Source organism: Mytilus edulis, unplaced genomic scaffold, assembly GCF_963676685.1.
Source record: "Mytilus edulis unplaced genomic scaffold, xbMytEdul2.2 SCAFFOLD_286, whole genome shotgun sequence".
Classification (NCBI taxonomy): domain Eukaryota; kingdom Metazoa; phylum Mollusca; class Bivalvia; order Mytilida; family Mytilidae; genus Mytilus; species Mytilus edulis.
In genome coordinates, this window is record NW_027268172.1 from 28,153 (window position 1) to 46,645 (window position 18,493).

Sequence of the window (18,493 nt, forward strand, 5' to 3'; positions counted from 1 at the left end):
TTGAAACGATTGACAACATTTATAAAATAGAAAATTGCATCACGCACAGAGGTTTTGTAGAAAACGAAGCAATATCCCTTTTTTAAATTTTAATATCGTTTAAACACAATTGTCTTGAAAATGAATACATTAATTAGAAAAATAACAAAGAATATTTTCAAATATTAGAATCATAATCGAGTTTTAAATCTTAACCATAAAAAATTACATAGATGCAGATAAATAGACAATTGCTGTTTAGTGTCTTTAAATATCAGCTGTATTTGTACGAGGCTACGAAACAGGTATAATGTGAGCTTTAGCGAGCTATTACTCCTGTTCCGAGCCCAGCACAATTACAGCTGATATTTAAAGACACTAAACAGTTATTGTTTTATCCTGCAATTAATTCTGTATATTATTTTTGCATTGAAAGACACAAAAACTCACATTTGTTGCATTTATTTTCGATTTAAAATCCCTTGTGGCCCGCGTATTAAAATTAAAATCATACATTTAGCTGAAGACGGGTTCGCAAAAAAGAATCTTCAACAGTCAACAATAATATAACACTCAAGGTGAATAATCATCTATTTTAACAACACAACTTATTTCAACAGTTAAATAAAATAACAAAACATTGTCCAATTTGAAACAGAAGTATACGAGTTGTCCTATGCTTCAGAATTTAGAACTGAACTTCACATTCACTTAACATGCATGCTGACATTGACATTGTTGATTTTGTTACATATGTACACATTCACGTTTTGAAATAGATGATTGTCGTCGTAGAAAATACTGCTGTTCATATTCGTCTGTTATTAAAAAAATGGTTTAATTCTTATTGCTCTAAAGAAATGTTTGACAACAAACAGAACGTATAAAGATAATCATGAATTCACATAGGGTCAAACAACACGTAATTGAAAGGCGACTGCAATATACATTCGGAAGTCACGCCGGTTCATACAACACTCGTCAACATCAATATACAAACGTTGTCCGGGCAGTGGGCAGAGCGTAAGAGCGATCTCTGTATAGTATACAGATATAGAATATCGATATATGTAGGGCTGTATCTGTATAATAGACACCTAATTGCAGGATAAAACAAGTTTATATCTTGTTTTTCATCATAGATAGTGGAGTCTGGCGATGTTTATACAACATAAATTTTCACAGCACAACCTACCTTGCAGCACTAAATACGGATGCTGTCCTTGTTACTGGTCAGACATATAGAATTGTTTGCTATGTAAGATATTTCGATTATATGACAAATCATACAATGAAATAGATACAATTGTTGTCCAAAGACTAGGTCTTGAATTTACATACTTTTTTTACTCAACATTGAAAATACACAATCATATAGATACGTCAGAACATTTTGGTCAAAACATTTAAAGTACGATACGCGTAGTTCGACTTCGATCAGATAACAACCATTAAAAAAAATGGATGTTAAAAACAATTTCCCTATAAAAAAATATTTCTCCATTTCTTCCTATAGATCTATTTAAAAACGGTTGTTTAAGTCGTTTGCGTTCCTCATCAACATTTTTGAATTTTCTGACTTTTGAATATACCCCTTTTGACTCTCGTCTCGTTATATAATTGGTGGATTTGAGATAACTATAATCTTACGGTTCGTATTTTTGTGATGTATGTAAGTACCAAAACATGTGTATAGAAGAAAGGGATTGTTTTTTTTACCAAGACCGCTTTTATTTTTGTTTTAACTCCTCATTGGAACTCAATTACATGCATTTGGACCTGCAACATCCACAATTCAGTTCCCCTAGAGTTGATGCAAAGATTTGACACTGCAAATTTAGAGATCGTGGCACTATTTTTCAACAAGGTTTCCGATTTTACAAGCTTTGTCTCTCTTGTACTATCTGTGTTCTTCAAAATCAATAATGTCGAATATGGTCTACAATCATGTTCTTTTTAGACATGTTAGCTATAGAGAAAATAAAACATCCAAAAACTCATGCGTATGTTAAAACTATCTTATATAACACAACAAAAACCAAGTTAAACGTTTACTGTTGTAAGTTGTGTATTTGACAGATATTATTCATATGTTTGATGTGAATGGGTTTTTGCTTTTGCAATTTACTTCGGGGCTTTACGTTACGAATTTTACTCGGAGTTCAGTATTTTTGTTATTTTACTTTTTATACAATGTTTACCATCAAAATATGTTCCAACGAGAAAAACGCGCTTCAAAGTTATAATATAGTTATCCTGTTAACAAACCTGCTAGCATTAATAGGATATGGATAACATAAACAAAACGAAATTATTTCATTCTTCCTGATTGTAGATGTTTATTACATTTTACTTGCCTACAAATTTTCACACAAAAAGACCACGCATCTTATTGTTTTATTATTCATTGTATTCAGTAATAGTTTATCAAATAATTTCAGGCTTTAAAGGGGCAAGGTAACACCTTAAAATCGACATTGTTTCCTGGATCATGTCGACTAAATCAAAATGCTTCTTATGTTGTTACACCTGGAGTATATGTGTCAATGTCAGACATTTCAGGTTGGTACAGAGTATGTTGTTTAACTATAAAATCAAATTTATAGTCTCTAATCTCCTGACTTATGTGTTTAATTTAAAGAAAAAAATAGACCGTTAGTTTTCTCCTTTGAATTATTTTTGTTATGTAATTTAAGGGTTTTTGATACCTACGCGATATGTTTTTTTTTCTTATTGTTGAAGGCTGTGCGTTGAACTATAGGTGTTAACTTATAATACAGTTTGATTGCTTGAGTGTCTTATTGACAATTCTACCACACTCGTTTATATAAATGATAAAAAAAATAGAAAATTTGGATGGTTCTATACATCAAACATAATGGAAGATGGTATATTTATCATAGAGTGGCGTATACTTTAATATCAAATCTGGGTGAGTGCACACAAGATTATAATAAAATCAGAGTAAGGAAGATAAGGGGCCTTTAGATGTTTATTTGAAGAAAAAGGGGTAGGACAGCGCAAATATATAGATTTTACCACTGCATCGAGTGTGGTACAATATGTATCCACTCATGACGGTTAAATTTTCAAACGTAAAACTCGAGGCGGGCCGAGCATTTTTTATATCTAAATTTTTACTGTCGACAGTGGATAAATATCATATAACACGAGATTTGGTGGTGGAATATGTTTCTCTGATAATTTTTAGACTATATACAGGCAAACTTATTCCTTCTTTTCAAATGATCTGAAAAAAGATGTGTTCATTCTATGTGACTTCATCAGGCATGGTCGCCTTATTTCATATCGTCACAATACGAAATTCGAAGGAAATCAAGAAAAATCGACGTCATAATCGAATTTTGACCAATGAAGAACTGAGATCACAAAACCACACGTTGATTAAATAAAAATAATCCTCATGTCAGGAAAAGGATAAATCGTGTAAGAAATAGAGAAAATCATTTAATGAATATGTCTAGTCAGAACAACATCATGTTACACATGAAAAAAAGTGATGGTTCAATAGCTTCGTTTCTTTGGGTGCTATGGGGACATTTATGCTGCCAATTGGCAGACCAGTATATAGTTTTTTTTGCCTAGTATGTTTAAAAAAAACTTGAGTATAAAACCCGAGGAAGCAATCGATCGTTCTTTAATAATCAATAATTACTAATCTTCCTTTAACCTTTAATTTGATGATGTTTGATGACATTTCACTTAACATAATATCCTTCTGAACGGTTAAAATGTTTAAAATATCATTCGATTTTACATCACGATGATGAACCCGACTTCAAAATATTACATATCAAGTGTAATCTAGACATATTTCCGATTCAATGAATTTAAAAAAAATATATATTTTACTTTATATCATTTTCTGCTATTGACCTTTTATCGCTATTTTGTGCATTTTTGATTTAGTCTGTTTTTGTGATAATTATTCATATCATGCAACTCGCTTGAGATGGAAAATTGTCGCTAGAAACTAAGAAGGCACGTGGCATTGCTAATGAAATTGACAACGTCGTCACAGGTAAAATAGCTCTCCCTTGAGACAAAATAATTATCTTGTGTCTTAATCAAAGCTCATAAGTTCCTGTTTATTGTACATGTAATACAACGGATCAAAACTATTTTATTCTGGTTATGGTTCCTATTTTCAGTCATTTTTTTTTATCTTTTTGTTTGAATTGGTTTTCACCCCCACCAATACATTATGGAAATCTTATTGAATCTTCAGAAAAAAATCGGTAATAACTCGTACATATTTTTTGTTTTAGGACCAACGGATACTCTTATCACAGAGAACACAACAGAAAACACAACACAAGGTCATTATATACATGTATCATACTGAATTGTGTTTAAATAAGGGATGTAAACATGTACTCGATTACTCGAGTATCGCTTGGTAGTACAGAGTATCGAATAGCAAAATAATACTCGACTAATCAGTTTCCTGTGAGAATATTGATGTTTTCTAAAACTTAATTTATTTTTTTTTTGTTATTTAAAGCGCCTTTTGGGAATAAAATATTAACCAAATTAAACAAAAAAAATACGATTCAAATGTTTGCGTTTAACTATAATTTATAATTCCTCAAAACAAATGATGGCTATAAACGAGAGCACTTTTACAAGACCCGGGTTACACTTTTTATTAATTTTAGTCATTCTCTAACCATTGTACCACCAGAACATATATTTTTATCAGAAGGACTGTTACATAACCAAGTACAGAAATCGCCTCGTCCAAGAAAAAGTTGACAAGATAATATTTTTAAATAACACCCCTTTGTTGATCACGAAATGAGTTTTAAATGTTCCAAAATACTGTTGTTTGAGTAAATAAATGATGTTTTTAAAGATATCAATTAATAACTTGATTAGATTATTGCAATCTTGTATAATTAGTACGCGTAGTTAATAAGCTATGAATTATGGTTCTAAATTCCTTTAACTATTATCCTATGTAATAATGTTGAGTGTTTTACGTTCATAAGACAACGACACACAATACATACATGGGTGTTTGTGTTACCAAGCGATAATCCAGTATCGCTCGGTCAATCCAAAGAGTACTCGATTAATAAATCTTCATCGAGTTGACATCCCTAATTCAAATCAAACTTATTACAGTAGAGATGTCAAACGTGTAAGGAATTAGCCTGTACAATTTCATTAGTAAATGAATTTAGATTTATAGTAACATAATCCGTAATGTTATAATTTATAAACTTTTTATTTCAGGACCAACAGATCCACTAGTCACTGACAACACACCAGCAAACACAACACAAGGTTAATATCATACTGTTTTGTGTTGAAATCAAACTTGTCAAACTAGAGTTGTCAAACTTGTAAGGAATGCACATCTATAGGGTTGAATTTCTGTAAATAAGAGACGATGCAATTTTCCAAAGGAGCTCATTTTACTATGAAGTTTTGAAATAAATAATATCCTAAAGTGGGAGGTTAATGTTCATATGCACCACATTTTTTTTTTCAAAAATCTAAATATAGGGCATATTTTCAACGTATAAAACTTACACGGAAATTCGGAACTACCCCATCCTTGAATTAAAATTTTTCGCAGATATCAATATGACCAATATGCATATGTATTTGCACTAGACACATTCCCAAGTGATCTCTCTACGAGATAAAAAAAAATAGAGATCATAACTGGGAACCAATACGTCAACAAAATTACCTATCTTTGAATATTATATATCGTCCAAAAGAGATCCGTTATTAAATGAGCTTGTCCTAGGTATCTTAGGTTATTAAGTTACTTTGAATAAAATTATGAAAAGCATGGACAGGTGTGAAGGTTGATTTACTTCTTTGCAAATGAATTCTTCTTTGGATGTTGCTGTTGCGTAGTTGTTACAATAATTTATGGAGAAGAAAATATGTTGAGTGTATACCAGTTTAAAGGAGTAGGTCCGATAAGAGCCGATTTCGGCCTCAATTTTCAAGTTCATCTAACGAAAGATTTTAGACACTTTCTAAACACTTGTGTCTATTTCAATTGATTCAATCAGGTAATGTGGAAGATTTTAACTTAATAAGTCATTTGAAACGCCCCGAAGCAAGCTTAAATATGAAAAATCTATTAAATATGCCAAAAATCGTCACTTTTCAGATGGTTTTTGTCAAAAATGAAAGTGGCCGCATTCGTGTTCATCCTCAACCTTTATATATATTATGTATTATCATCAAATACAACTTACATTTCAATATTATGAATGAACACGAATGCGGCCACTTTCATTTCAGACGGACACCGTCTAAAATTTAACTAAAATGCTACAATTGTGAAGATTTCAGTAATTTAGCATGACTTAATGATGCTAGTACCCGATATATGTGCATTGTTTTGTCAAAAACAGCCCATATTTATGTAGCAGAGGCATTCTACTTTGCAATAAATATCTAAACGATTACATTTTCACAATTTTCTAAAACTGCTATATTTTGAGGCCAAAAAGGGGTCTTACTGAACCTACTCCTTTGCAGCTTTTCGCTTGATCAATTTATTACTGAGATATAATATATAATGCGTCCAATTTAGAGCTTGCTTTTTACATGAATACTTTTAAATTACCACAAATGATATGTGCGCTATCAAATTGTTCAATTCGTGTAATAACTGTTAATAATTTGTTAATCGAACATGACGCTAAACAGTTATGTCAAGAAAACAATTCTTCTCTCGACTTAGTTTCGAAAAACAATTATTATATCTGACATTGTAATGATACGTAGTATGGTTGCTGTTCGATAATTATTTCTACTCCTCTCTTGCTTTTCAATCGGTTATTGAACAAAGGTAAATATAATAAAAACAGCAACTCAAAGAAAAATAAAAAAGCAGATTTTTCGTTAACTGAATATATTGTTAACGTATGGTCACTTCCGAAAAAGTATATAACAATTTACCATAATGATGATCCATTATTTTGTTATTTGTCCTCAGATTATGGACTTGATATGATTACTCTGTTGGCCGTAAATGTAACTATAGAAAGTAAGTTTCAATTATACTTGTTCAGTATGAGAGAATTACGAATATGAAACATCGAATTCTTGAATTAATGGCTTCTTTAAATCGAGAATATACACCAAGAAGAATGACAACGTTTGGTTTTTATAATTATGCTTTAAACGCGCAATTTCAATTGTAGTAATAACGCGCAAGAACAAACGTTGTTAGTTGCTGTTTTTGAACTAATTGAATTGATGATTTATTACATTTTCAAACCAGTAAATCGTCGTTTATGAACATAATCCCAACCGCCGTTATAGGTAATAAAAAAATACAAATCAATTATTCAATGGTTTGCAATCTGAACGCATTGTTGATACGTTTGAGTAGATTAAGGAAAAACTAAATCTTAAAAGATTACAACCTATTGTAATGGTAACTTTATGACACCGTTTGAAGCATTTAATAATGGTACATGCATACATATGTTTAAGAAATGTGCTCACATTAGACTGAAAGCTTATATCTCAAATTTTGCTAGTGTGTTTTTTATCTTATCTTAGGCAAAAAGCAGCCTGGACTGCGTTTGGATGAGGACAGTCGAGTAGAAGTAGGATTGTATTCACCCAAACGAAACCTTCACTTTTGTAGTTCTGGATGGGATGATTATGATGCGACAGTCTTCTGTAAATCTTTTAATAGGACATGGATAGGAAAAGCAATAGCTGTTGAAAAATTGCGAGATGTACCGATTTTTCCTTATTCCTTTGATTGTTGTGGATTAGAACCTAATTTGTTTGCATGCAATATAACAGAGGATGAACACATTTGTAATACAACAAAAGTAGCCGGTGCCATGTGTTTTCTAGGTATCATATGTTAATGAACAGACTGATTATTGAAAAATACATCATATATCGTGATCAGGCAAAAAAAGATTGTTAGGTTTCAATAAATGAAACAATATGTTTCAAATTTCAAGCGCATTCGGGGATTAAACCTTTATCGATTGGTAACACCAATATTCGAATAGATAAAAGCATATGATGTATAAGAATTAATCCAGTTAAGAGCTATATGCTCAGAAAGATCATTAGAAAATAAACGAATTATTTTTAAAATTCACAGTTATCCAGCACTGACATTGACTTTTAAGTTAGTTCACATCAACAGCCATTAGTCAATTACCCATAATAACTATTGATATTTTAGTTATGTTGAAAGAACAAACCTTCTTATTCAGATATTTATACACTTTTAGGGTCAGGAAAAGCAGGGAAATGTGTCACGAATCATAATCAAAAATTATCAACAGTTGAATCAGGATCCCCGTTTTCAGGTGTGCGCTTCTTATTATCAATGAGTGTTGCTCACACACGAGATAATGTTTTTGTTCGAATTAAACTGGCTTCAATTTAGTGTTTTAGTTCCACTGAGCTTTCGAATCTACGTTCGAGATACTCAATTTTGATATGTTTATGTTTATAATGATTTTGTTTAAGTTAAGTAATGTGTTAAACAATTATTTCTTGTTCTTTAACAAAAAAGGATTATGTGTACATTTAAATTGATACCTTTTAAATATCAAAGAATAATTTGAAAATTCTTAAATCAAGGTATGCTTTGTGTATTTGTAATATGTTTATTACTTTTCATCAAACTTTTACTTGTATTTTATAAAAACAGTTAATAATCATTCAACTGTAATGTAATGGGATTTTATGATACAAAGTCGATCTGTAAAACATGCAACTTCTTTGTCCCGTACGATTAATCAACAAGGGATTTTGTATATAACATTGATCATTCTTAGAACAAATTTTAATGATCACGTGGCAGTTTTTTTTATAAAAAGAGTTTAACAGTTAAAACACATAATGCTTTTATAGTTTACATTGTAAACATATTTACATGTATTATATCGTGTTGTTTTTTTATATCGTGAAACTTTAAATGTTTAATGCTTAAATTGTTTCTCTATTTTTCGTGTAATCATTGTGAAACTTGAAATTCAAATTGTATTCATCCATGATTAAAGTCACATACATTTTTTTCTTTATTTCAAAGGAGTTTATGTTGGAATATCTGTGGCTTTTGTTGTAGTTGTGTGCGTCATCATAGTCGTTGTGATCATTCGACGAAGGTATGCACAAAGATTTTCGCTAGTTCTAAATAAGACTCTTTATTTTTTTATATTGATTTTAGCTTGTTTATAATCAATCGTAATGAATAAGGAAACATAATACAGTATTATGTTACCAAAAAGACTAACATCTTTTAGAAGCAAAATGTTCGGTATTTTTGTGATTTTACTTTATAAGGAAGTAATAATTGTCCATTATTCACACGGAAGGTTGTTGAGTGTACGTTTTCTTGACAAAGCAAAGAAACAAATAACCAAAAAAAAAATACCTTATGGTTTACTTGAATAAAAAATAAACGAACTCTCAGGAAAAATCAAAAGGGACATTTCCTTAGCAAATAGCAAAGCCAAAAGTTCAAACACATCTAACGACGGTAGAACAACTGTCATATATTTGACTTGGTATAGACATTTTATTATGTAGAACATGTGAATTACATTACGTTTCATAGCTGGATAAACCTCTTAATTTTATTACAATTGCATACAATTTCATTATATTGACAACATTGTTTAATCAAAACTAATAAGTATGATAGGTAAAGATTTGGAACAAAATAAGGGTACAGCAGTCAACATGACCAACATAGTATTATAATGTTAATAATTATAATAAAAATTATTGTTTTTCTACAACGAAAAACCAATTGTATATATCATAATGTTTACACTGTTTTTTTCAAATTATTTATATAATTACGTAAATCAAAGGAGAAAAACACAAAAAAAAATTAATTAAAACAATGGTTGTATTATAAATACCAACACAAGTGCCTATATTCATTGTAATGTGTTCATCTATAAATGGTCTTTTATCTTATCTCAAAATCGAATTATTCAAATGATAAAAACATGTATTATATAAACATGATAAATACAAAGTCGCATTGTACTTACATTATGTTGTTACACTACTGGAGTGTTCGACATCCGTAGATAAGTTTAACACCGCAACATTATGTATTTGCTTTCCTGAGTCAAAAGCTTGTAATGCATTCGTTGTCGTTTGTTGCTGTTGCACATTTTTCTTTTATATTTTATTTCATATTGAATTCAGGCTGTTGGTCTTGTTTTTTTTTCAATGGCTACAATATATGATAAGTGACAAAAGTACAGAAGTTTTATTTCGTATTTTAATCTTTTTATATTACTCCCTGATCAGCGCTAATAATATTATCATTAGCATAATTTTGTTCTTCTCAATTGCCATATAAATAAAGTAAAATGCACGCCCTTTTTGAAATTAAATATGTAATAGGGCACTAGAAATGTCTGTTTTAATCAAAACTCTTTGCTTTGTTTTTAAAATAGAAGTGGTAGATTTTCACTTTTAAAATACTATAAAAATATTTGTACGACTTTTCCCCCAGCAGAGCTATAGAAAAAACACTACATTAACGGGTGTTACACGGACACTTTTTTGATGATACACGTACATTTTTAGTTATTACACGGACACTTTTTATGAATAGAATCACTCTTGCATGATCAGTGAGTTCATGGATTTAAACTGTTTGTTTCACCGACATATTTTCTGTTTTTATCATTTTTAAATACTTATGTTAGCATCATTAAAAAAAATCGAATAATTCCAGAAAACAACTATTCATATCAGTACACTATGATATTGACCGTTTTCCCCCCAACAAAATGTTTTCATCCCCAATTTTATGAGAAAAAATAATGTGGTCAAGCAGATGACAAAATAATGATTTTCAGAATACAATATATTATAGTGCAAAATTCGAAAAAAAAACATTTGGGTGACAGCGTTGAAAAACTAAACAATTGTCTTACTCAGAAAAGAACATACCACTTTTTTTTTAAAGCTAAATGGTCGGTCAATCAATGTATTTTTTTTTAATTATATGGACATGTATAGTATTCTGGACAATGCTGAAACTAAAGAAATGCTGATACCGACGTAAATATTTCAATAAAAAAGGAAATGTATATAAACAAAATCAAATCTTATCAAAAGATAAAATTCCTATCAACTCACCAATGCACGATTGATCCTATAAATGTAATGCGTCCATGTAATACATGTTCAAATAAGGCAGCAAATCTTCATTAAAATCATTCGACTAATGTCATCGATTTGCGACGTCAAGCTGCGATTGGATCTTGTAGTAACATCTGTTTAATTCTGTTCACTCTGTCAGAGACATATAAAAACCTGTAAACATGACATTTTTTCGAAAGGTACACTAGCTACGAGATATTTAAAAAAAACATATAGACTATATTTTTTTTTGCTCAATCATTTATAAAATGCAAATAGTGAAATAATAATTGGCTTTTAGCAGCCAGTGTGTTTCAATTTTGTCAAAATAAGATGAAAAACATTGATTATGAATTAATCACTAGCAGGTGAATAATTCGACCTCATTGAATCCGAATTCATGTGACCTTCAATTTAAACGCTTAGCTTGAGATGGATAACAAGTGAATTGTATGTGTAAAGTTATTTATAGGAAAAGAATGTCAATATTGAAAGTGAAACGCAGGTTAATCATTTGCTTAACTGATTCGATCCACAAACAAATCATTCTTATCAGGTATAAACAATGATAAACATTTATTGTTCACTTAAAATTAAATAGACCTAGAAAAAATCCAACAGCACGAGTTAGTTTCATCTACTCATATCTTTATTTATGTTTACATGGCTTATATGGTCACCGGATGACTTTAGAGGTCACCTCGATGGTTATTAAGATGGAATCTGGACTTAAAAACACAAAGCTACGTATGTCCATGCCAGTGCCCTGTTTATTATTTATGTTAAACCTTTATTATAGTCCAGTCAATATAGCGAATAACCTCAAAGTAATTGCAACAGAAATTAATTTTGTATTTTTTTATTTGCACATTACTAAAGAAGAACCATGAAAAAATCGGACAAAATCGGAAAAGGGGAAAGTGTTATAATTTCACTTTTTGTTTTTTACATGATACCTCGTAAAATCGTCACAGCTTCAGCGCGCCATACGTGTTATGGGAGATAACTCGTCACTCAGGGTCAAACAGACTTGTCAAACAAATTCTAATTTATGTGAATATCAACTAATAATATGGACATATCTTAATTCACGGTAAGAAATAATGTAGATTATAATTTTTAAGGTGGAAACATTATAAAATGACATAAAAAAAAGTTTTAAAAGATGTCATTTAACACATTTTTCGTATGTCAGCGCTCAGACTCAAATATTTCCTTTAAAACATTGACCGTTCACTCTTTTCAACAAAAAACCTAAGGAAAGACAAATTATGTATTGATTTTCACTTATATTTTAACATATAAAGAATTTTGAGAAAGAAAAAAATATCTTTTAATGATTTTATACAACGTTACTTTGTCGCAGAAAAAAATCTATGGAACGCCGTTAGTGCAATAAACGTAAATTAATTCATAAACGCACAATTACGATGTTTTGTTCTTACAATAACTTTACAAAGTTCTACTTTGAAATTTAAGCTGGCTGGTGTTAAAAGACTGCGTTAAGTGTGAAATTTATCCAAATCTCCTTTTATTTATATTTATTGCATACAATTATATTTATCATTGAATGTGTAATCAACAAACGAAATGGCATAAAATATTGTCAGAAAATGTGTACACATTGTTTAATATAAACGTTTATTGTTTTCCATGGTTTTTTTACCATTTTGTTCCATTTTTGTCTTTTCAACACTTGAAAAGACCCTCTCATCCTGAACAATTACTTTCATTATTACGCTTTATAAGGTAAATTAACTAGTTTCATTCTTTGCAGAGTATGTCCACAGATTTCAGTAGAAAACAAACCAGTGTGTGTACCAAACAAATGATCCAAACTAGTTTAAACTAAGTAAAGGTAAGAAATAAAAATAAAATCTTATTGGATTTGGAAGAAAATTAAAATTCCTTTAAAGTGAAGAACTTACGATACGGGAACTGTTGAACAATTGTTAGAAAATGAATGACAAAAAAAAAACCAATAACCGACAGAAAATAAATCGTAAACGTAATAGCACATGTCCGATCCATAATGCATATTTCTTTTTAAATTTCTAAAACAGTATAACAATTGTTGCAAAAATATAAGTATAGACCTTTACTGAGGGGTTATCCATCCCAACTGTATGCTTTTTTATTGAATAAACTGCTGATACATTAAAAAATTTCAGGTACTTTTTGGTTATATAACTTCTCACGTTTTGGGTATTTATATATACGTTGGCTTTAGATATTTGTGATAAAGCAGTCATAATGAGGTAAATCAAAATATACGCGTTGGGCTTAAAAATTATGAAGTGTTGCATTCGACACAATGTAGTATAACATATGACACACCAACACACAAATTATCTATATCGCTTTGAATATGTATTCATGACTATGTCATGAGTGTGATAGCTTTTGTTGTAGCTTATTTTTTAAGTAGTTTTCTTTTTTGCAGGTACCAATGGAAGGGTGCTTTATTTGCAAATTATCCATCAATGACGGAAGAGCAACTGTAACATTAAGAGAAAAAGGAGCCCGAAATATTAACGAGTTCAGCAAGCTACGAAATGATACCAAAGTTGCTAAATCTGGGGACGTAGTACACCAGGATTGTCGCAGGGACTACACAAATGCTAAGTCTGTCAAACAAAAAGAACTAGATTACAAGACTACTGAAAATCGGGTTTTAAGATCACAAGAACAGTTCAACTATCGAGATAACTGTCTTTTCTGTGGACAGTTTGCAGATGTTAAGGATAAGAGGAAAGGTACTGATGTTTTTCCAGTCCGAACAAAGGATTTCCAGAGCAATATAGAAAAAATCTGCCGTGAGCGAAACGATGAATGGGCTACACATGTATTAACCAGAATTGTATTTGTACATGATTTGCATGCTGCAGACGCAGTTTACCATCAGCGATGCAGTGTAAATTTTCGAACAGGAAAAAGCATTCCATCTGGAACACCTAAGCAGAGCAAAAATAAAACCGGCAGACCCCAGCATCAACAGGCACAAGCTGCATTCCAGAAAACTGTTGAATATCTCCTACAAAACGAGGATGAACAACTTACGGTTATTGAGTTAGTAGAAAAAATGAAAGATTACTGCGGAGATGCAGCTTATTCGACTGTTCATATGAAATCAAAAATCCAAAAGTACTTTGGAGATGATGTGATTATAACAGAAATAAATGGGAAACCAAATGTTATTACACTCCGCAAAACTGCAACATCAATACTTCATGATTTTCATCAGAAGCAAAATGCAAGTGACCCTGAATCAGAGAAAATGAACATTATAAAAGCAGCAGCAAGTCTAATAAAATCTGACATCAAATCAAAAATTGGCACGAAAACTGAGTATCCATCAGTTTCTGATGTTGAATCTTTGGAATGCAATGAACACTACCTACCTGACAGTTTACGGTTATTTCTGAATAGTTTAATAAGTACCTGTAATCACAGTCTGAAACTTTCTGCTATTGGCCAAACAATAATTCAAGCTACAAGACCAAGATCATTAATAGCACCTTTACAAATAGGCCTTGCTGTACAAATGCATCACCATTTCGGTTCCAGATTTTTGATAGACTCTCTGTACAATATGGGATTCTCATCATCGTATTCAGAAGTACAAAGGTATGAAATGAATGCTGCAATGTCCCAAGGAACTGATATACCGGAAGTAACAGAAGAAGGAAATCTTCAGTACATAGCAGACAATGTTGATCATAATTTAAGAACTATCGATGGTCATGGTACTTTTCACGGCATGGGAATTATAGCCAGCGTCACACCAGGATTTATGAGGACAAATTGTAAACCAAGAACAGATGTTAACATAGAAGAACTCAAAGAAATTGGAAAAATTGATATTAGACCATATAAACTGGATAAAGAAACTCACACATCATTGAAATTCATGAAATTAAACCAAGTAAACGCAACCAGTTATTCGGAGTCATTAAGTCTACTCTCCAGGACTGTTTGGCCAATAAAAAGTACTGGATGGTCAGCATTGTGTCAAATGGTATATGGTGGAGTATTTCCGGGAAAATCAAGCATAGTTTATTTGCCAATGATTGACATGAACCCGAGTGACCTTACATGCATAAACTCAACGCTGCATTTCATCTCTAAAGAAGCAAGACGACACAATGCAGATCCTGTTGTTACATTCGATCAGCCCTTATACTGGAAAGCAGTAAATATTATCCTGAATGAAGCAGAAAGTAGTACCTTGAAATCTATGGTTGTCCGACTTGGTGGATTTCACACTGAGATGAGTTTTCTAGGATCTATAGGACACATTATGAATAGCTCCGGTCAATCAGAACTATTAGAAACTGTTTATGCTTCTACTGCTGTTGGTCATATGCTTAGTGGTAAAGCCATTTCCCGTGCTGTTCGTGGTCATTTTCTTACTCAAACAGCTTTGACTCTGCTCATTACATCAGAAATATATGATTTTCCACAATATACACCTGGAACTGATACTGACGATCCTTCTCAATCATATTTAGATGACAAAGAAAACTTTCCAAAAGCGGATACAACTTGTGTTGATAATGAAAAGCCGTCAGAATCGAACCAAATTCTACCATCTGAAATCGAGCAATTGATAACAGTTTTTGAAGGTATCATACAAAGTAATATCTCGATCGAATCATTGAATGACAACCAAACTTTAAATATTATATCTGAACGCATCAGATTATTTAGAAAATCTTTGAAAAATTGCCGCACTGCTTCCCTTTGGTTCCAGTATATGGATATGGTTGAACTTCTCCGTCAATTTATCACTGCTGAAAGGACAGGAAACTGGAACTTACACTTGAAAAGTCTCCAGCAGATGCTCCCTTATTTAGCTGCTTCAGGACACAACCTATATGCAAAATCAGTTCACATTTATTTACAACAAATGCAAAATCTGCCTGCAACGCATCCTGCCTTAGACAATTTATTCAAAATAGGACACCATGTTATCAGACGAACGGATCGTTTTTGGGCCGGTTTGTCTACTGATCTGGTAATAGAGCAAGCCCTTATGAGAAGTTTAAAGACAACAGGTGGTCTGACCAGAGGCCGTGGTTTGAGCGAATCGCAAAGACTTCTATGGCTGTTATCAATGCCACAATGTTCACAAATGAATGAAGCAATGCAGAAACTTACTGATGTGAACTATAATACAAGTGAGCAGCACAAAGAACTTGGGAAAAGTAGGATAGATCAAGACAAAAAAGACGTTCAAATATTTAAGTCATTTTTAGGGGAAAGAAATCCCTTCAGTTCTGATATTAATTTACGGAATATTGAAACTGGTACACTAGCTGATGAGAAAGTTAACGTAGAAAGATCAGTGGATATAGGAAAAGAAATATTAAAGTCTATGGAAGATCAGTATGCAGACGATTTTGTTTTCAAAAAGAACAAACAGGTGGTAACTTTAGCAAGTAAAACCAATATAAAGATTGATGGCGAAGAAGTGGTTGTTGACCCCCAGTTGCTATTTCAACGACTTGTTGCAGCGGCAAACAACATTTTTCCAGATATTTCTGAAGTTTTCAAGTTTGAACTGTCAAGTACTCCAGCGGCATTATTCGAACCGTCAGGACTAATGCGACAAGCTCAAAAGGCAACATTAGGTGATGCCTTATGGAACATTGGAGACTGTGCTGTAAACAGAAAACTTGACTCTGAGCTACATTATGTCATTGACGGAGGTTCTTTAATTCAACGCCTACCATGGAATAAAGGGTCAACTTTCGGAGAGATCTGTCAACAATATGTGGATTACATAAAACGACGATATGACCATGCAGTTATCGTATTTGACGGCTACACATCAGGGCCTAGCACAAAAGATCATGTGCATATGCGCCGGACAAAAGGAGTGGAAGGAGCTAAAATCATTTTTAAAACAACGACCCCTTTCAGAAGTAAAAAAGAAAATTTTCTAACTAACAATGAAAATAAACAAAATTTCATAAATATGCTAAGTGATGCCTTAGTAAAAAACGACTTTCAGACAGAACATGCAGATGCTGATGCTGATGTTCTAATAGCAAAGACAGGTGTCAATCAATCAATATCACACCCTACTGTGGTCATCGGGGAAGACACAGATGTTCTAGTTCTTCTTATATTTCACTGTACACTTAGTTAACATGGACTTTTTTACAGATCTGATCAGAGCAATCGAAAACTCAGTTCGAACAAAGTTTGGGATATTCAAAAAACTAAGCTGTTGTTGGGACCAGAAGTTAGCAAATTACTTCCGTTCATACACTCAGTTACAGGATGTGACACGACCTCAAGACTGTATGGTATTGGAAAAGGTCCCGTACTCAAAAAGATGTCCGAAAATGAAGAACTTCGTCAATTAGCATTACCATTTCTTAGCAGGTGTACATCTGTAAAAGACATTGTAAATTGTGGTGTGCAGATAATTGCTTATTTGTATGGTGGCGTTCCGCACGAAAGTCTAGACATCATTCGCTACAGAAAATTTGCAAACAAAGTACTGTCGAACTCAGTTACATTTCTACAAGTTCAAACGCTACCACCAACATCAGCTGCAGCAGAACAACACTGTAAGAGAGTGTTCTACCAAATAATAGAGTGGACAGAAGAAACAAATCTTAATCCTTTGGACTGGGGTTGGTCAATCACAAATGACAGATTGACACCTATAAAAACTACCCTTCCAGCAGCTCCGGATAAACTGTTAAACATAATAAGATGCAAGTGTAAAACAAATTGTGACACACGTAGGTGTACATGTCGAAAGCACGGTCTAGAGTGCACAATCGCCTGTTCTGAGTGCAAAGGACATTTATGTACTAACGCAGAAAAGATAGTATTTGAAGAAGACCAAAACGAATAAAACTATAATTGATATCAAAGTTCGTTTTTATTACATTATTATATTGCTCAAAAGACAAGATCGTTCAACATCTGTTATACTTGGTATTTTTTAACTAAAAGTGTTCAATTTTAAACCCCAACAATTACAATTTCTGAAAGAATTTGATGTTATCATTTTTTTTTTAAACGTAGAAGACATTATTCTACAAATTGTACGAGACACATGTAAAAAATTATGTCAGATTAAAAGAGAATTTAAAAAAAATCCAGTTTTCAGCGATTTTTCACCAAAAAAGTCTCAATTTACCCCAAAATTACAATTTTCTTAACGAAATTGATGTTTATCGTTCTTTATATCATAGAAAACTCTATTCTGCAAATTTTACGAGACTTGTGTTCAAAAATTATGTCAGATAAGAAAAAAAATAATATTTTCCGGTTTTCAGCGATTTTTCATCAAAAAGCCAATATTTACCCTAAAATTACAATTTTCCCATGGTCTGACACTTGC

General features: G+C 31.9%; 2 long non-coding RNA genes across 2 annotated transcripts; both read left to right on the forward strand.

The window, feature by feature from the left end:
• The first annotated feature begins 2,426 nt into the window (after positions 1-2,426).
• Positions 2,427-7,025, forward strand: LOC139506918 (uncharacterized). The gene is made up of 4 exons (XR_011660454.1): positions 2,427-2,541; positions 4,269-4,319; positions 5,239-5,289; positions 6,971-7,025. It is a non-coding gene; the product is annotated as an uncharacterized lncRNA (long non-coding RNA).
• Positions 7,026-7,548: 523 nt separating this feature from the next.
• Positions 7,549-9,145, forward strand: LOC139506919 (uncharacterized). Its single transcript, XR_011660455.1, has 3 exons — positions 7,549-7,848; positions 8,241-8,318; positions 9,047-9,145. It is a non-coding gene; the product is annotated as an uncharacterized lncRNA (long non-coding RNA).
• The last annotated feature ends 9,348 nt before the right edge of the window (positions 9,146-18,493 follow it).